This window comes from Rhinolophus sinicus, chromosome 18 (genome assembly GCF_057876585.1).
Source record: "Rhinolophus sinicus isolate RSI-liver-muscle chromosome 18, RSI-T2T, whole genome shotgun sequence".
Lineage (NCBI taxonomy): Eukaryota > Metazoa > Chordata > Mammalia > Chiroptera > Rhinolophidae > Rhinolophus > Rhinolophus sinicus.
In genome coordinates, this window is record NC_142518.1 from 86,972,026 (window position 1) to 86,993,400 (window position 21,375).

The 21,375-nt window shown below is 36.4% G+C and overlaps 1 protein-coding gene across 8 annotated transcripts in view; it reads right to left on the minus strand.

The window, feature by feature from the left end:
* Positions 1 to 21,375, minus strand: part of TENM1 (teneurin transmembrane protein 1) — a 1,194,370-nt gene that overhangs the window by 1,166,815 nt on the left and 6,180 nt on the right. For 6 of the 8 annotated variants that reach the window (XM_088794943.1, XM_088794941.1, XM_088794945.1 and 3 more), the window contains exon 2: positions 10,897 to 10,963. The exons of the other annotated variants lie outside the window; for them this stretch is intronic. The gene's annotated coding sequence lies outside the window, so the exon portion shown is untranslated. The remainder of the gene's footprint in view (positions 1 to 10,896; positions 10,964 to 21,375) is intronic. 8 annotated transcript variants of the gene reach the window in all.

Below are 21,375 nucleotides of genomic sequence, written 5' to 3' on the forward strand. Positions count from 1 at the left end.
AAAATAAACACCGAACTAAAAAGTTTTCATACAGCAGAGGAAACCATCAATAAAATGAAAAAAAAAAAAAAATCCTAACGAATGGGAGAAGATATTTGCCAATGATACATCTCATAAGAGGTTAATATCCAAAATTTACAAAGAACTCATATAACTCAATACACACACACACACACACACACACACACAGACGCACAAAAAAAACAAAAACAAAAACACAATCCAACTAAAAAATGGGCAGAGGACCCAAATAGGCATTTCTCCAAAGAAGACATACAGATGGCCAATAGGCATATGAAAAGATGCTCAATATCGCTAATCATCAGAGAAATGCAAATTAACACCACAATGAAATATCACCTCACACCTGTCAAAATGGCCATCATCAATGAACAAACAAACAAGGGATGATGAGGATGTGGAAAATCAATCCGTGTACAGTTGGTGGGATTGCAGATTGGCACAGCCACTATGGAAAACAGCATAGAGGTTCTTCAAAAAACATAAATTAGAACTCCCTTATGATCCAGGAGTTCTGCTTCTGAGTATTTACCCAAAGAAATCCAAAATACTAATTCAAGACAGTATATGCACCCGTATGTTCACTGCAGCACTATTTACAGTAGCCAAGATATGGAAGCAACCTAAGTGCTTATCAATAGATGACTGGATAAAGAAAAAGTGACACAAGTATACAATGGAATATTACTCAAAAAAGAATGAAATCTTACCATTTGTGACAGCATGGATGGACCTACAGGGTATCATGCTAAGTGAATGAAGTCAGACTACGGCAAATACCATATGATTGCACTTACATATGGAATTTAAAGAACAAAATGAACAAACCAGAAACAGACTCATAGATACAGAGAACAAACTGAAGATTAACACGTGGGAAGGGATAAGGATGGGTGAGAAAGGTGAAATGATTAAGAAGTACAAACTGGTAGTTACAAAAAAATAGTCACGGGGATGTAAAATACAGAATGGCAAATATAGTCAATAATATTTTAAAAACAATGTATAGTGTCAGGTGGGTACTAGACTTATCAGGGGGATAACTTCAAAACTTAAATAAATGCCTAACCACTATGCTATACACCTAAAACTAATATAAAATAATATTAAATTTCAACTATAATTGAAAAAAATAGTCAAGTGTGGACTTCTGGTTAAGATAACGCAGTAGGTAAACACTGTGCCTACCTTCTCACAACCACATCAAAATTACAATTAAACTACAAAACAGCCATCATTTAGAATCTCCTGAAATCTTACTGAACTGAAGCCCTAGAACTAAGGACATGGAAAAGAAGCCACCTTGAAACTGGTAGGAGGGGCAGAGACGTGGAACCGTCTGATGCCATACCCACATGTGACCATTAAAAATCAGGAGGTAGATCTCAGCTTTGGAGGTTCCCCCCACTCCAGAGGAGCAACAGGTCCCAGATCCTCCTCAACCCAGGAATCCAGTGACATGGAGAGAAGTCCCCATGATTTCTGGTTGCGAAAACCAGCACAGACTGTGGCTTAGTGAGATGGAGTGCAGCTGGAGTCCCAAGTGCTCCTTTTAAAGGGTCCATGCCAGAATTACTCATCTATGGAATCACTGGTTCAGATCTCCAGTGCTGGGGCAGCAGCTGGAAAGGCAGCAGGGACATATGGTGGGTGAACTGAGTTGTCTGGCTTTTGGACAGGGGCTAGAGGGGCAGCTTTCTCCTAGAAGGAGGAGCTGGCAGAGGTCATTGTTTCTTTGTTGAGCCCTCCCCTTTCACAATGCACATGCAGGCGGCTGCCATATCTGAGTCTCCATCAAGCTGGCTAACGCCATTCATTAGCCATGACCTGGTGATTCTGAGACACTGCCCCGTCCAATTTTGGGGCACACCCAAGCCACTTCCACTGGCTTTTTCATACAAACGGCCTGCCTTGGCTTATGCTGCAGACTTTCAAAGTGTCTCTCAAAGGTTCACAGATCCCAGACAAGCAGCATCTGCTTCAGCATGCCCCGTACCTCTGATTGAGCAGCCCCAAGCCCAGCACTAGTGGCAACTAGCCTTGGTTCATGGCTTGTCCTCTCAAGGCACTTCCAAGCACTAACAGATGGTGGCCCTATATGGATTGCCTTGTGGCTCCTGCTGGGTACTCCCGAGTGGGGGCACCCACAGCGGCTGAACTTGACCTGCACCAGGTCCCCTCCCAGGTGGTCCTGGGGCTGGCTGCCCTAGTGGCCACTTTGAAACAAGCTGGAGCATCGCGAAGCCAACACCCAGGACAACATACCCAAGAGGCACATTAGGGGGCACCAGAGCCCTGGTGAGGCCGATCCTACTCTGTAGGGTCAGCCCCTGCACCAAAACTCCTCCACTGCAGTCACAGCCAGTCCTCACAACCAATGAGCATGAGGATCAGTCCTCCCATTGATTTGCAGACAGCAACCAAGGCTCAACTACATGAGGAGGGCACACACAAGGAACACACCTGGAGTGTTCAGCTTTGGTGACCAAGAAGACTGCACCACTGAGCCCTACAGCACACCTACTACATAAAGCCACACTACTGAGACCGGGAGACATAGCAACCCTATCTAATACACAGAAACAAACACAGGGAGCCAACCAAAATGGGGAGACAAAGAAACATGTCCCAAATGAAAGAACAGAACAAAACTCCAGAAAAAGAACTGAACAAAATGGAGACAAGCAATCTACCAGATGCAGAGTTCCAAACACTGGTTATAAGGATGCTCAATGATCTCAGGGAGAACTTCAACAAAGAGATAGGAAACATAAAAATGGAGATAGAAAACATAAAAAAGAACCAGTCAGAAATAAAGAATACAATAATGGAAATGAAGAATACATTACAAGGCATTAACAGCGGATTAGATGAAACAGAGAATTAAGTCAGCAATTTAGAAGATAAGTTAGCAGAAAATACCAAATCAGAACAGCAAAAAGAAAAAAAAATGAGTAAAGTTTAAGGGGCCTCTGGGACACCTTCAAGCATACCAACATTCGCATTATAAGGGTACCAGAAGGAGAAGAGAGAGAGCAAGAAATCGAAAACCTATTTGAAGACATAATGATCAAAAACTTCCCTCACCTGGTGAAGGAAATAGATATACAAGCCCAAGGAGCGCAAAGAGTACCAAACAAGATGAACCCAAAGAGGCCCACACCAAGACACATCAAAATTAAAATGCCAAACATTAAACACGAAGAGAGGATCTTAAAAGCAGCAAGAGAAAAGCAGTTAGTTAACTACAAGGGAGTTCCCACAAGTCTATCAGCTGCTTTGTCAACAGAAACTTTGCAAATCAGAAGGGATTGGCATGAAACATTCAAAGTGATGAAAAGCAAGGACCTACAACCAAGATTACATATGCAGCCAAAGCTATCGTTTAGAATGGAAGGACAGATAAAGAGCTTCTCAGACAAGAAAAAGCTAAAGCAGTTCATCACCACCAAACTAGTATTACAAGGAATCTTAGACTTATTTATTACTAATACACACACACACACACATATATTAATAATAAAATGACAACAACTGCATATCTATCAACAATTGCTTTCAGTATCATTGGACTAAATATTCTAACCAAAAGATGGGGGTGTGAATGCTAAGAAAACAAAACCCTTACATATGCTACCTACAAGAGACTCAGTTCAGATTGAAAGACACACGTAGACGGAAAGTAAAGAGGTAGAAGATATTTTATGAAAATGGAAACAAACAAAAAAGGCTGGGGTAACAATACGTATACCAGACACAATACAGTTTAAAACAGAGTATAACAAGAGACAAGGAAGGACCTAGTAATCCTACTTCCAAGTATTTACCCAAAGAAACCCAAAACACTACATCGAGGGTATATGCTCATTCATATGTTCATTGCAGCATTATTTACATGGTAAAAATGTGAGGGCAACCTGGGTGTCCCTGGATGGATGAATAAACAAAGAAGAGGTAGTACATATATACAATGGAATATTGCTCAGCCATAGGAAGGGGTGGAATATTGCAGTCTGACAACAGGGATTGATGTGAAGGGTGTTGTACTGAGCGTGGTGGGTCAGATAGTGGAAGACAAATGTCATATGATTTCACTTCTGGGGGTGGATTCTAAAGAACAAAATAAACAAGCAAACGAAATGGAGGTAGACTCATAGATGCGGAGAAAATTCTGCTGGTTGCCAGATGGGAGGGGTGCTTGTGGTGGGTGAAAAAGGAGAAGGGATTAAGAAGCACAAATTGGTTGTTACACAGTAGTCATGAGGACATAGGGTATAGCATAAGGAATATAGTCAATAAAATTGTCACAACTATGTATGGTGTCAGATGTGTACTAGATTTATTGGGTCACACATGGAAGGGGGTTTGGGCAGGGGAAAAAGGTAAAGAGATTAAGAAATACAAATTATTAGTGACAAAATTGTCATGGGGATGTAAAGTATGCGGAATATAATCAATAGTATGATAATAACTACATATAGTGCCAGGTGGAAACTAGTCAGGGGGATCACTTCTTATATAAATGTCTAACCACTATGCTGTATACCTGCAACTAATATAAAATAACATTGACTGTCAACTATAATTAAAAAATTTTAAAAAGAAGAAAAAGACAAAGATTAATAAGAGATTCAAAGTTCCAGATATAAAACAAGTAAGTCTTGAGGATGTAATAATATACAGCAGAGGAAATATAGTCAATAATATTGTGATAGCATGGTACAGTGTGAGATGGTTGCTGTACCTATCATGGTGATCATTTCTTTAGCATAAGGAATCAATCTAATTAATAATATGATAATAACTATTTATAGTGTCAGGTGGGTACTGTTCAATAACTATGGTGTATATCTGAAACTAATATAATATTGTATGTTAGCTATATGTTAATAAAAATCTTTAAAAAAAAAGAAAAAATAGTCACAGGGATATAAAGTATAGCATAGGGAACATAGTCAATAATATTTTAATAACTATGCACAGTGTCAGATGGGTCATAGACTTATTAGGGTTATATCACTTTGTGAGGTATATAAATGTCTAAGCCCTATGTTGTTTTGTACACTTTAAGGTAATATAACATTGAACATCAATGGTCATTGAAAAATAAATTAAAAAAAAATAAAAATAGAGTCAGGTTACCGAAATTTCTTTTTTAAAGCTGAAGCACAGTCAGAAATAAAGGCAGACAGAAAACCCGTTTGGGGTAAGACACATAAAATGGCTACTTTTAGCTCTGTTAATAATCCTATAATTTTGTTATTGAAATTTTCTTTGGTTTTTATCTTGCTAAGCCGGAGGGTTTAGAATGATTCCTCAGCCAGCTTGAATAACTGAAAAAAGTCTCTCTTGAATGACTATAATGAAGATCAGCTATAATTACAAAAAAAAAAAAAGAACTTTATACGTGCCCAAGTTGGACAGCCAACATGTGGCAGAACTGGATCATCTCATGTACTTAAATCTCAAAGCGTATGCACTTAACCTCTACAGCACAGGACCAGACCCATAACACCCAAGTCAGGTGGGTAAGGAGGAAGACAAGAGGGGGTGGTAGACAGTATGCCACTGAATAATGTGCATTCAAACTATAAACATTTTTAAAAAGGGAGGGGAGAACACACAATGGGATTTATAGATGATGTAATACAGAATTGTACACCTGAAATCTATGTAATTTTACTAACAATTGTCACCCCAATAAATTTAATAAAATAAAATTTAAAAAAAAAAAGGGAGGGGAGCAGAGGAAAGAGAGAAGAGTCCTGGGTTGCCTACAAACCAAACCTGAAGACTGATCCTGAGCTAAAGGCAACTAGCCTGAGACTCTTGTTTCATACTATGCTCAACTCCCAACTTTATCTTTGTCATAAAACCCATGCCAGGATAATTTATTAGGATAGTAGTGCATATATCCTCCTCATCACTATAGGTGCCCTATAGTAGATAATTTTCCACTTTTCACCTATCCACAAAGCTTGCATTCTATACAAGGCAGAGGAATGGGGGACAAAGGGATGGGGAAAGGGGTACAAGTGATCCATAGAAGAAAGAAAGAGGCTACATTCTCCCTGAAATTGGAGGTGGGAGAGATAGAGAATTGTCAGGTATTTCAGCAATCTCATCAATGGTTGTACTAGAGACATCTGGTATGGGTATCCAGGAAAAATGGTCACTAGACAAATACCCTTGTGCACCAAGATCAGCATGAATCATGCCTTTCAGCAATCATGACTGCTGACAGAGACATCTCTCCAAATTTTCTGTGCTGCGTAAACTTCAGTGTACTTGTTCCCCATTGCTACTATATATAATAAACTACCACAAGCTTGGTGGTGTAAAACAACACAGATTTATTTTACAGTTCTAGAAGCCAGAAGTCTGAAATTCGGCTTGATGGGCTAAAGTCAAGGTGCTGGCTGGGTTACATTTCTTTCTAGAGCCTCTAGGGGATAATCCTTTTCCTTACCCTTTCCAGCTTCTAGAGACTACGCCCCATTCCTTGGCTGATAGCCACTGGCTTCAAAGCCAGCAATGTTCAGACAAGTTGTCATGCTGCCATCTGTCTGGTTCTCTCTTTTCTGCCTCCCTCTTCCTCTTTTAGGGACCCTTGTGATTATATCAAGTTCACCCAGGTAACCAGGACAATATCCCTATCTTAAGGTCAGCTGACTAGCAACTTTAATTCCATCTGCAATCTTAATTCTCCTTTGCTGTGTGATGCTACATATTCACAGGTTCCAGGGATTAGGACATGGACATCTTTGGCAGGCATTCTGCCTACTACAACCAGTGATTACTGTACATTTTTTTGAGTGGGAAGCTATTTGAGATTATACACTTCATTGCCTCACCGAGTAGGTTCTCATCTGTGAATTTTTGTTTAATTTAGAAAAATAATACGAATGCCATGAGCAAATAAATTCACATGCATTTTATATCCACAAAACTTGATTATTTCTCTGCATAGAGGTCAGTCCTCATCTCTGTCCCATGAGTTTGGGATTAGGGAACATGACCTTTATTGATTTTTGTTTCCCTAGCACCTAGCACCATGCCTAGCACGCTGTAGAGACTTATTAATGTTTGTCACAGTAATAAATAAATGAATTTTTTTCTTCTGGTAAAGAACATCTGTAGAGTTGTATTTGTTACTTAAAGTAGTTCGGAGCTATACATATCTAGAAAGGCAGTGCTGAAGCAGTGCCTGAAAAGGAGGTGGGGGGAACTGAACATATACTATTTTAAAAATCCATTTAAAATAGATGTCAGAGGCATTTTTTTTTAATTTATAAAATGGATCATTCATCAGTGGAATAAGGAGCAAAAGAAAGGGAACTGTTCCCCTAAACCATATAAGTTCTTACTTATATTTCATTTCAAATCAATAAGGGGAAAGTCACTTTAAAAATACTATGATTCATGAACTTCATTTACCACTCCTTTTGGTTTGATCAGAATAACCATCGATACAGAACTAGAATTGTTGATATTTTATTGCATTACCACATCTCATTATTATGTATTAAATGTTATTATTTATGGCCACCACTTAATCTGATGTGAGACAGAAAAATTATTCAAGGATTGGCATCTCGGGAATAGACATTTTATACGGATGAAGGACTGACTAGGAAGAGTCAATGGTCCTTCAGTTGCCCCTCAGATAATTAATTCCAAGTGGTTATTTGCATCCAGGTACTGTCCCATGACCAGGTTGTTATTGCTGTGATATGTAGATTAAGGAGAATATATTTTAAATGCGTTAATATGAACTTGATGCTCATGAAGAGTGCCAGATTGAAAGCAGTGAAGTATGAAGTCATCGGGTAATGCACTTGACTGCTTCCAAGTTATTGAGAGATGCTTGACCTTGAATGACCACCTTGCAAGAGGGAGAAAGCATCCAGTGTTGCTAAGCTTCAAGAAACTGACAGTGAAGCAGCATAGCAGCATCCCAAAGTTAAGCATTTTTATCAAGGAGGAAAATGAAACTACTAACTAAACTCCTACTGAATCTTAGTTAGTATAGTGCCAATACTGGTGTGCATGGGGAAGGTGGGTGGTAGTGGTGTTAGGATACACAATTGCTTTAAGATAAAAAATAAATGCCCTATTAGAAATGCACTAAGCCACTTAAACAAGCAGCAATCTTTTTAATAACTGGTGTGTGTATTCCAACTTAACGGCCAATCTTGATTCCATTTTACATGCTTGATAAGAACCCTTAATTTTTGAAAAATCATAGAGTGAGTAGGAAGAAAGTTGGAGCTTTCCACCCCCAAGTTTTTATTATAGAAGAAGAAAACCAAGGCTCAGAGAGGAGAAGTTACCTGAGAAGGACCATATCACTGGTATAAGACTGGGAGTATAGCCCAGGTTTACTGACTGACAGGTAGGGGCTTTTCTACTATACATTTTATTTTTAAGGAAAGAAAAGTAGCTGCTCTCTGAACCTTTTAAATATTTAAGTCAATTATTTTCATAAGTGTGCATTCTTTTGGCCTGTTAGGCATTTAACCTTCTTAATATGAAAAAATACCTTTCAGTTAATACTACATAACTGGCTCACAATTCCCAAATTAAGAAAATTATTTTCACAAATGGTATAATATGCAAAATTCTCAACCTCCTTTTCCTTATAGTGATCTGAACTACAGTACCGCTAGAAGAATGGCATAGTTAAAACTGACAATTCTAATTTAAATTCCCTTTACAGACTAATCTCAGTTAACTGGAACCCAATTAAAAAACATCCTTAATGTATTTTTACTGTAATTTTTGAGTGGCAATGCAATTTCCAAGATTTTAAGGATTTCGTTTATGTAATTTCATTGTTGTACATACTTTAGAGAAAGTATCAAGTGATTCCAAAGACTTACTACAAATTCAGATCATCCTGTTGTTTTTTTTACAAATTAGGATGTGAATTCTTATTTGAATAATGATGTGTAGCACTGCCAGATATAGATACAGGTACAACGGGAAAGGCAGAGGAGGCGGGGGAATTAATGCTTTCTATTTGTACTTACTAAGGACTTCACATTTACCAATATTTTTAATAAGAATGAAGATCAATGAGGGAAGGTGTTTCAGGTAACTTACAATTTCAATTACAGTTGACCCTTGAACAAGGGTTTGAACTGTGTGGGTCCCCTTAAGTGCAATTTTGTTTTCCCCAATAAATCCAGCCAACCCTTCATATTCCCTGGTTTCGGGCTACCATCTACAGAGTCAACCAACCACGGATGGCAAAAACAGTATTTTCACATTCCTATCAAGGGTCTCCCAACCACGGATTCCCAGCTGTTGGTAGAAAGTAGTTTTCCCTCGAGGTTGGTTGAATCCGTGGATGTGAAGGGCAAAATTGTAGTTAAATTTATAGGTGGATTTTTAAAAGTCAATTTATGGTTTATTGAAATGTCAGTTACTTATGTATATTCTTAATAAATTTAATTACGCAATACAGTACAAAACACTATCCAAAGTTCAAGTTGTAAAAATTCTGTAACCGAAACAAGACAATAGGAGAAAATTATAATTATCATAATTTTTGCCTTGTGGGCCATACAGCTTTGGCCAGCAGTGTCCCAGAGGTAATACAGACCATTAAAATAAGACAATTTTTCCATAATCAACCTCAATTAGTTTTGGCTCATGTTCAATGAAATGTAAATTTGAATTTCTGGGAAGCTTAAGAAAGAAAAAGATATAGTGTAACTAATAAAACTAGTCTTCTCAGACTCACTATCCCAGGGCTCTGACTTAAGTCTTATATGTGGTAATTTTGGTGTATCTAGATTTATATGCAGATTTTTTACCCCATGGAGAGGTAGGGGGAGGGGGAGGCCTAACACCCCCCTTCCCTACATTGTTCAAAGGTCAGCTGTAATCTGAAAGTCTCCCCCATCATGCCACATCTTCTCACATATCCCATTTAACAGAGAGCTGAATATAGAAGCAATTACTTTCTCAATATTCCAGATGAATTCTATCTACACTTGCACATTTACAAAAAGAAAAGGCACCAAAGTAGTTGTTCAATAAATGTTTATTGAGCATATGGATTGATAAATGAATGCAATACCATGACAATACAGATATTTTATTTCAGACTTTCCTTAAAAATTAAAACATTCATTCCAGGGGGCAAATATGTGTCTTGTTAGTAAAATTATCTGAATGGAAATATTTTTGTCATTGATAAGGAGAAATGCCATGTTTATTTTGCAGTCAATGAGACTGCAAATATCCTCATTGGTTACTGCCATTCCCTTGTACCCTGCAGATATTCCTATTAGTCAAGGAGTCTCTTGGTTTTAGTAACTGTATATGGAAAAAGTCACTGAATCATTCAACTCCATACGACAGCCTCCATATTTGGTTTTGCAAAGACTCTAACAATTATGGAGTACAGACACAAGCTTATCTACACAACTGGCCAAACAGGTTTTTAAAAGCTTAAAACAATACAGTTTAATTTGCATGGCACTCAATAAACATAACTACTGTGTTTCCCTGAAAATAAGACCTAGTCAGACAATCAGCTGTAATGCGTCTTTTAGAGAAAAAATTAATATAAGACCCAGTATTATATTATATTATATTGTATTGTATTGTATTGCATTGCATTGTATTATATTACATTACATTATGTTATTATATTATATTATATTAAAGACCCGCTCTTATAGTGAAATAAGACCGGGTCTTATACTAAGTTTTGCTCCAGGAGACGTATTAAAGCTGATTGTCCATCTACGTCTTATTTTCTGGGAAACATGGTAAATATATCTGTGGAAAATTCCATTCTTTTCACATTGTATAGCTATGTTGTCAATTCCAAAAGTAAATTTCAGTATTCAATGCACATACCTTGATAGATCCAGAAGTTATGGAAACCAATAAGGAGACAGCTGAATAAAGGTCACCCTTGTAATTCCTGTAAACAAATTAGGCCAAATTATACTTCAAACTTATGTACAAGGAGGTCCAAAGCAGTCCTTACATGAGGGAAAAGAAGAGACACGTTGAGTGGGGCTGGGAGTGGGAGTGAGTGAGGGGGTTGTGAATATAAAACTTCACTTCATAATTCACAGGGGATAAGGGATCAGTTTCTTAAAAGGTCTGCTTGAAATTTCAAACAATTATGTTAACTATGCTGCTAATAGAGAATTTCTTAATTATAGATGACCTTACCTAGAGGACCCTGGAATTCTCACTCACAAAAACTCTCCCAGCTTAACACTATTCATTTTACACTGAATATCCCTCTCATTTTGAAATGAAATGCCCACAATTTCAAGAAGTTTTCACCAATTTAAACAATTTATAGTAATTGCAATTTCTTATATTAAGATAGTCCTTCAGAGTTTACAGAAAACTTTCACATACACATTTCATTTAATCCTCAAAAACAACCCTGTTATAAGATTAGGAAACTGAGGCCCAGAAATGTTAAATGGCCCACACAAAGTCATATACATGGTTAGTGGCAGAGCCAGGACTAGAATCCATGTACACTCACTTTAGGTTGAGTCATTTTCTAATGTTCCACATGATTTTCTTTATTCAACAGTTACAAAATTGACTATATGTCTCCTTATGTCACCCTTGGTACTGAGCAACAGGGCTCGAACTATGCCCTATAATGATCCCCACTAATTATTCAACTTGAGAGATACACTTCTCTCTCTGATTTGTATAGTGCCACATATACTGTACACTAAATGTATGTATATATATATATATATATATATATATATATATATATATATATATATATAGTTTTAAGTATATATGTGCATGCTATGTGTGTACGTATATTTTATATATTTTATTGACATAGAAATACATTAACAACATATCATTAAATGAACAAAGCACATTATAAAGTAATTACAGTGTGTCTTGTTTAGAAAAAATATATATGTAGAAAAATATGTATGATTTTCTTCTTTCTGTGTATTTGTATTTTCTAATTTTTCTATTATGAACAAATATTACCTATATGTATATATAAAATAAATATTTTAAATTCTTCAAAAACCCATTTTAGAAAAGGCAGTGTGGTAAGTTATAGGAAAAGGAAAACTTTAACATTCCAATATTTTATGATTGGCACTTAATTAACCTTATGGCTCCAATTTATCAATTAAGTAATCCCAAAATCTATTATATATATACATGGCAAAATCTCAGTAGTAAGAGCAAACAATTAAAGTTTTTTATACAGTAAATCAAGAGAGAAGATAATATCTAAATTTTTAAAAACTATAGGTTGTGCGACCTGTTGGTTCAGTGGTTAGAGCGCGATGCTCATAACACAAGTGTCGCCAGTTAGATTCCCACATGGACCAGTGAGAAGCAACGGCTTGAGCTTGGAGCGGGGCCACTGGTGGGCAGCTGGTTTGCTAAGTGGTTAGAGAGAGATGCTCATAATTCCAAGGTCGCCAGTTCGAGTCCCACATGGGACAGTGAGCTGCGCCCTCCACAAGTAGATTGAACACAACGACTTGACTTGGAGCTGAGCTGCGACCCCCACAACTAGATTGAAAAATAATGACTTGACATCCTGGAAAAACATACTGTTCCCTAATATTCCCCAATTAAAAAAAAAAAAAAAAACTGTAGGTAATCACATCATTGTCACCTTTGACAAAGATCACCAAGGTGACCTTGTAATGATAATGGAATATTATATTATTACTAATGATCTCCATATCCAATGCATTGTATATAAATCATTCATAGTAGACTGAAGTGGTACTCTTGATTAATTGCAATCTAATTGCCCAATGTGCATTTCTCATCACTGTTAATGTTGCTCACAAAAGACATAGTTCTGCTCAAGTGTTCATGTGGTTCTATAATAGTGCTAACTTAGAATCTCTCAATGGAAAACATTTCAGAAAGTACTCAGGTCTAGACGACAAAAAATAGTTCCAGCTCTGCTGCCACATATAGTAGAGTGAGTCTGAGGAAATTGGTTTCATACCCATCAGGCTGATTCTGCAAGAAGACTAGCAAAAAATGCTTTAAAAAATAAACTGCCCTATATGCAGCATTTTGCCTTGGTGAGATACACAGAGAACTGGGAAGCAAGAGGGCTTTAAAATGATATAGCTCTTCTCTACTCACTTCTCAACTGCCTTCAGGCTGAAACTGTTAGGAGTATATCTCCCCACTTATGACTAGAGAATGCCAGTTCATACATTGATCTATATAAGATCTCCCAGGTTACTTGCCATTACTTACCAGTTCCCAACATAGATCACTTCCCTCACCTTTTACCTCTTTATTCAACTAAAGAATTAATTTCCAAAAGATAAACTTTTGACTGTCTTAATACTGCATGTGGGCTAACTTTCCAAGAAAAAAAAAGTTAGAATGTTTGACAGAACCATCATCGAATACAACCAAATAATGCACTCCAGAGGCAAAAACAGCAAAAGCCACAAATGTTAGAAATGCATCTCACAGAATTGATTATTGGTTTTGGAGATAGGTTAGAGCCTGCAAGCAGAATTCTAAATCCAAATCCGAACAGCTCATTAAGAGATCATCTAACCCAAACTTTCATTAGTGCCACTGCCTCTTGTTTGGTCATAGAGAATAATTATCTACATTCTCAGCTTCCTAAAGTGAAACTATCATCTGAGACTGGCTATGGAGATGAAATGCATAAATTGGAGGTGAGCAGAAGGGTCTAAAAGTCTGGCTAAAAAAATAGATACATATATGTGAATATGCATATACATGTGTATGGATAGATATCTTTCTCAGATGGATTTAAAGAGCATAATTTCTATTTGTTTATAAAATGGGACTTTTTAACATGTTTTTCACTAATTACGCAATTACATATTAATTATAACACCTATTGTACACTATTTCTATTTTCAAGGACTTTGGGCTGCATATAGGTCACACTTTATTTTACTAATGAGTATATCTTTACATACTGCTGCACATGCTTTGAAACCACTAATGTTATTTTTCTAATAGGACATTTACTCAAAGACCTTGTAAAAAAATAACTGTGTTAATAACAGAGACAGTTTCCCCATTACAGTGATCAGTGCTCTCAGATAATTAATGCTGCAACACTCTGTATTGCCACTTTTTTCCTCAGGGCCTAAAGAACTTCTATGTTCACATTATTGGCTGCAGCCTTGTTTTTTTATGGCAATATGGGCATTTCTAATGATGAGACCTGCCAAAACTTGTCAATGCTATTTTTCTTCTTTTCCATTAGAAGTGACTAAGGCTGAACAGCCAAGTAATCTATAATCTAACTTCACTTAATTGTTTTTACTACATGACCTGTAGAAATATAGTGAGTAATCACTTCTGTTCTAAATGAAGCAAATTGCTAGTGCTTTCCACGGCATTATGAAGACTTAATTTACCTAATATCCCTTGAACATTCTGTTCAAATCCTGACAGGATAAACTCAGCTCTCCTAGGTTCTCCTGAGTGATGACTAGATTGGATCAGTGGATCTCAATTATTTTCCCAGTCTGTAGACCTCTTCAAAACAAACTAGTCAGAGAACCAGTTGGCCCCAGTTACAACCAGTATATTCCTCTCCTTCCAGCACCATCTCTCAAGGACAATAGGTTTATGCTCCCTGTTATTTTATTACATAAACCTCACTTCTAAGGTAGGAATATTTATTTTTGATTTTTTGTTTCTTCTTTGTTTTACAAATACATTTTATCTGTGATGAAATAGTTATACAGGCTTATTACAGAAAATCTGGAAAACACAAAAGGTATAAGAAAAAAAAATCACCTATTACCCATCCCACCCCACCCCAGAGATAATCATTTTTAGCACTTTAATGCATCTTTTTACAGTTTCTTTTTCTTTCTTATATATTAGAAATATATAATTTTATATCCTGCTTTGTCACTTGATAGTATAAGATAAACATTTTCATTTTATCATACAATATTTGTAAACATCATATTTAATGGCCATGAAATGTTACGTTGTCTAGATGTACCATAAATCACTTAGCAATTCCCTTGTCGAACATTTAGGTTCCTTCATTTTTTCTTCTATTACACATAATGCTTGGTAGAAATCTTTGCAAATAAAGCTATTTCTGCACTTCACATTATTTATTTAGGATGAATTCCCAGAAGTAGAATTACTAGGTCAAATGGTATGAGCATTTTTAAGGCTTTTGCTGCAAACTGCCAAATCTATACCAACTAACATTTCATCATATCCTTATTATTCATTCATTTATTCAACCAACACTTATTAAACTCCTACTACATACATACCAGGCATTGTGCTAGGTGATATGGATGTAGTAATGAACAAAACAGACACAAAGTCCATACTCTCTTGGAGGTAATATGATAGTAGATTTGATAAATTATAAATAAACAAAAAAAGTGTGATACAAAGTAATAATGAATACTACGAGGGAAAATAGAAGTGGATAAAGCATAGAAAATGAAGAATCACAATAGGCCTCATTTATAGAGGATGATGGCTGTCGCGTCCAGCGCAACACAGGCAGTGAGAGAATGAGAAGGGGTGGTGAAGTGTTAAGAAAGAAACAGAAATCAAGAAAGTTATGAAACAGGGGGCCAAGGGTCTCCCAGCCTCAAAGGGCCCCGAATTAGGCTGCCTCCTCGCTTTTATTGATATACACACAAGGAAGTAGTATGGTTTTCTCCACGGTCTGTGAGTCTCATACATCATACCAGAAAACTGATTCAAATCAATCACCCTTGCCTGCAAACAGCCGGAATAGAAAGTCCCATGGTGTCTTAACAATTATGGTATGTGCCTCCCCAGGGACAAATCCTTTATGCTAAAACTTATTGTTAAGAGTGGAAGGAGAACTGATGTTATTACATCATTGACTCACTACCCAAGCAGGTTGTGGGAAGAAATATAGCCACAGAGGCAGAAGCTCTCCTTAGCTGGGGGAAGGTTGGGGTCTGTGCCCACCTCTATCTACCCCGTGAGTTCTCCTGGTGGTCCCCACATGGTTCTGCCTGGCTTAGGTTGTTTCTCCCATGAGGAATCTTACCCATCATTGGATGACCAACCATCTTTTGGGGGCCAAACAGAGAGACATAAAGTGTAAGCACAAAGGTGAAGTGAAGTCTCTGAAAGGAACAGTCTCACAGACTCTCCTTTCTTTAGGGACAGGCACGAGGGGACAGACGACTAGGCTGCTGTGTGACAACAGATGGCCAGGGAAGGCTTCTATGATGAAGGAATATCTGATCAAAGATCTAAATGAAGTGAGAAAGTAAGCCTATAGAAATCTTGGAGAAAATTCATTTCAGGTAGAGGAAATAGCAAGTGCAAAGGTCCTGAGAGACAAAAATGCCTGGCATGTTTAAGGAACAAAATGGAAAGCAGTGTGGCTAGAATCTTAAGAGCCAGGTTTGGTGGGGAGAATGGTAAGACATAAGGCCCAATAAATAAGAACCAAATCATGGAAAGCCATGTAGGCCATTTCAAAGATTTTTTAATTATTACTTTTTAAATTTTATTTTAAGTGTGATAAGAAGCCAGCCATTAGACGGCAGAGGGTGAGAAAATCACAAGATCTTATTTATGTTTTAAAAGGATCACCCTGATTGCTGTATAGAAAACTATATGGGGGCAAAAATGTCCATATGGGCATCATTAGGAGGCTATTAGAGTAGTCTAGGTGACAGATGATGGTGGTTTGGTCTATGGTATTAATGACGAATGAGGAAATAATGATTTGGACAGAGGATATGGTTTGAAAGTAGAGTCAACAACATTTGTTAATTGACTGGATGTCAGGAATGAAAAAAGAGGAATCAAGAAAGACTCTAAGGTTTGGGACTTGAGCAATTGCACTGAGCATTATCTTACATAACAAATAAAAAACCTTGCATTTATTGTTTCTAATTTGCATTGTTTTGATTATTAAAAACCGAGCTTTTTTTCTTACATTTATTGGCCATTTTTATTTCCTCTTATGAGGCATTTATATTTTTTCCTCCCTTAGCTTCTATTTCATTATTTTCTGGTTTGCCTCCTATCTGTCTGACCTTACTCTGACTTGCTCTCTTTTGAAGGCTTCTCTTATTCCACCAACCTCTTAAATTCAGTGATTCTCAATATTTCATCTTTGCTTCTCTTACTCTGTATATACTCCCTAGTTGAACTCACCTTTCTATTCCTATGATTTCAACTACTCTATTGACTAATGACACACAAATCTTTACCTCCAGTACTGATGTGTAAATTTGTAATTTCTATCTGTCACAAATCCTCTCCATCTGGATGTCTACATGGTGTCTCACATTAAATATATCTAAATCTGGCCTCATTATCCTCATCAAAACAGACTTTTTCTTCCATGTTCCTTATATTGCTGATGGCATTACTTAATCCCAAACCAAAAGCCTCAGTCACTCCCCCCTCTCTCTCTCACACTAAATGTAATCAATTTCCAAGCCCAATTGATGTTAACTTACAAGTGGCTCTCAAATGTTTCCCTTCCTCTCCATCTTTACTGTCACTGCCTTGGTTGATACCCTCATAGTTGCTCATAATTGCAGCATAGCCTCTCAATGTCTCACTGCTACTATGCTTAATCCCCTTCAATCCACTCTTCATACTGATACAATCTTTCTAAAACACAAAGTTGGTGACTTACACCCACCCTCCACTTTAAAGCTCCTCATCTAATTCAATAGACTTTGCTACAAAATTGTACCCTGCATGATTTTGAATAAAGGTCAGAAAAACTACCATTCTCCAGTATAACTCTCCATGCAGGAAAAACCTAACACATTCATTCAATTAACAAATATGTTCTAAGCACCCTATGTGTGTCAGGCACATAGAAGGATATAAAATAAGACATTATCCCTGACCTCAGTTTCCCAGACCTGGAGAGGAAATAAAATGACACACTATTCTTCAGTTGGTATTCTCCATTGTTAATTTAGCCTTGTGCCTTTTCACAATCCTTTTGCCATGTGCAATATAGTTCTCCATATTCTCTGACTAAAAAATTCCTAACTGTTCTTCAAAAGCCTGTTCAAATGACATATGTTTTATAAAACTATATCTACCTTTAAGCTTCCAGAGCATTCTAATTATTCCTTAAAGAGCATCTGTTACATGATAAGAATATTCTTATATGTCTGTCTCCTCCAATAAACCATACGTGTTTTTTTTTAATGTCTTTGTATCACTTGGTAAACAGAGACGTCTAAAAAGTTTTGGTGAATGAATCAATAAACTGGTAAAGGTTTTTCTTCATGAAGATTGTTTTGATGCATATGATGCATAACCAAAACTGTATGATACTGAACTCTTTAGTAAAAGAAGAGGTCAGTCCATGAGACCTGGGGTCTTTGTGGAAAACACTTCTGACTTCAAGACCCATTGTCCTAGAGCTCTGTGTAAACATTGATTCTTCAGCCTTTTAAACAATGAAGCAGTCCAAGGATTTTGCTAAATGTCTGGGACTAATGTTCGCTCACTACATTTATTGCTGTTTTACACATTTTCTTAAACATGTTTTATTCCATGGTTTACAGAAATCTGTTGTTAAAATTTTCTCTATTTCATGTTAAATTACCTTTAAAATATTTCCCTTGTACTGAATTCTAATTGTTTATATTAAAATTACCTCACTTTCACAAGTTGTCTAATTTTTCATCAAGGCAATATCTCAAATAGGGGAAAAGAACAAAACAATGAAAAAATGTAGCACCCTTGTATTAACACTTCATGGATTCGCAACCAAAAATAAATGGTGTCACACCTAAGTGTTGACATTTTATCAGACTAAACACAAAAGATAAATCACAAATGCACTAACGATGTACGAATATGTGCACAGACTAAATCTGTAATAAAGAATACCAATCCAGGAAACAGGTGTGTTATTTTAACTCCAACCCAAGACAACTGAAAGAATGTATGAGCCAAAAACAATATCAAGAATATTATTTCACATTATATTTTTCTAGGATATACATAAAGAATTGATCAGATTTAGAAAAAGAATAAAAAGATTAATCAATCCCAATACTTGAGTGAATGGAATGGCCCATAGCTTTCTTTCTCATAAACCTATATACTTCGTCAACTCTTGGAAATAGTAAGAAAGAAAGAGAGAGAAAGAGGGAGGGAGAAAAGGAGGGAGGGAGGGCAGAAGGGAGGGGGTGAGAGAGAGAGAGAGAGAGAGAGGAAAAGGAAGAAAGAAAGGGAGGAAAGAAAGGAGGGAGGGAAGAAGGGAGGAAGGCAGAAGGAGGAAAGAAGAAATGAGAGTGATTTTATTGGTATTTCAAAGTACAAGAGTCTTCTCAAATCTAAGCAATAGGTGTCGATTAGCCAATCAACTGCACAGCCTTCTCCCTTAGAGGTCACTAGATCTCATTAGTGAAATTAATACTATCTTTCCAAAAGGAGTTTCTTATTTGATTTGCATAGAAATTCTGTCAATGCTTCCCTACATTGCTTAAAGTGCTAAACATATAATGAGTCACAATCACAAAAATATATTCATTTCAGGCATAGAGTAAGCAAATAGGTGATGTACTTGTATGTTTCTGTAAATGATGCTTGTGAAATCCAGATCAAAAATGTCACATACTTTTTAATAAATATTCTTCACAAAAAATTCCATCCCCACACATGAACACAAATATTCTTGGTCTAGTTAATAGAGCAGATCACACATCAATATCACTCAAATGCTTGCAATTAAGCAGAAGAGCTTTAAAAAAAGAAAATCATTAATGGTAAAGGGAGGTAATGTTCAGAGTATAAATTCAAAATGTTGATCAGAAACATTTTGTTGATAGGAACTGGGTTAGCTAGGAACATTTTGGGTCTAGAAGGTTTCCAGTCACTTTGTGGTTGTAGTGTATTTATACACCTCTATATTTAAACACCAGTGGTAATTGGCAAGATTGAGACACCTTCAATAAGGCATCATCATAGGTGCAACAGATGTGTAACATAAGATGAGTTCATTATCAATAACTTTCTTGAATTAATCATTTCTTAGGATATTTAATTTTAAATGTACCTGAAAAAACCTGGATTATTGCTTTAGGCCATCTGCAGTATCTTTTTTCTAATTTCCCTGAACAACTGAAGAATTTTCTTAAAATGTCTACATATAGCTAGGACACAGGGATTGCACTATTTAATAAACCAATTGTCTGTCTAATCTGGCACTTTCTCTTTGACAGTTGTCTAAACCAGACAGAGGCATTAGAAGTAATATAAACACTTAAAATCCACCAATTATGCAAAATCATGCAACAGGGAAATTTTCCCTGACCTTAGCCAGTGATCAAATTTTTCTCTGATGTATGGAAACTGATAGTAATGCACTTTTATTTTGGCTGTTTTTAAAGCCCTCGTTTATACAGGCAGCTAAAAACACTAAACTGTGATTCCAAATATTACAATGAAAATGGATATCTTACACACGCACACACACATCTGCATCAGCATTCTGAATATCTGCAATACCTTTCATTTAAATAGGAAAACAATTGAAAAATAAATATATAGTAATTTCAAAAAGGAAACTGAGGCTATAAATCCAGAAAAGCATTTGGATGAACAGTCAAAATTCGTCTATCAGATATTTGGAACCATTCAGATGATTCACTGATTTTTTTTCATTGCACACCCAAATGCCAGGCATCCACTGAAAGGTTAGAGGAAATCCATATGATACAGAGGATAAGACACAGATAGATACTAGGACATCTACATGTCCAGTAATGATGATTGACTGAATTTATACATCATCTGAGTATACTCAGATGCTCTGGTATCACACTGATATAGCTCAAGTAATAAAAATAAACCAATTAACATAATATATGCAATTTAATACCCATCAACTGGATAGTTATATCATCAATATTCCCTAAAATGTAAAAATTAAAAATATTATTTTTCCTAAACTTTTAAATCACTACTTCATTTTTCTTTAATAATTGTCTCTGGGGTATTTATATTTTGAAATTCCAGTCACTTTCAAACAGAAAAATACCTGGTGATATATAATATAGATATAGATTTAGATCTCTATTATTTTTTTCATTACCAAAATCCTTCTTGGGAATCACTCTTTCTTAGCCATAATATAGAAATTTGTTTCCAACTATAGATTCACAGAAAAAATATTAGTTGATCAGGACCCATAGCTGAAAATATTACAAAAGGTTTAACATGGATTGCAATTCTGCTTATATCAGACTTTATGATTCTAAAATTCAATTTTATAAATTTTAATCAGCCACAAAAATGTTATAACAGAATATGAGAGACATTAAAAGGCAATTTCCTCATTGTTGACTA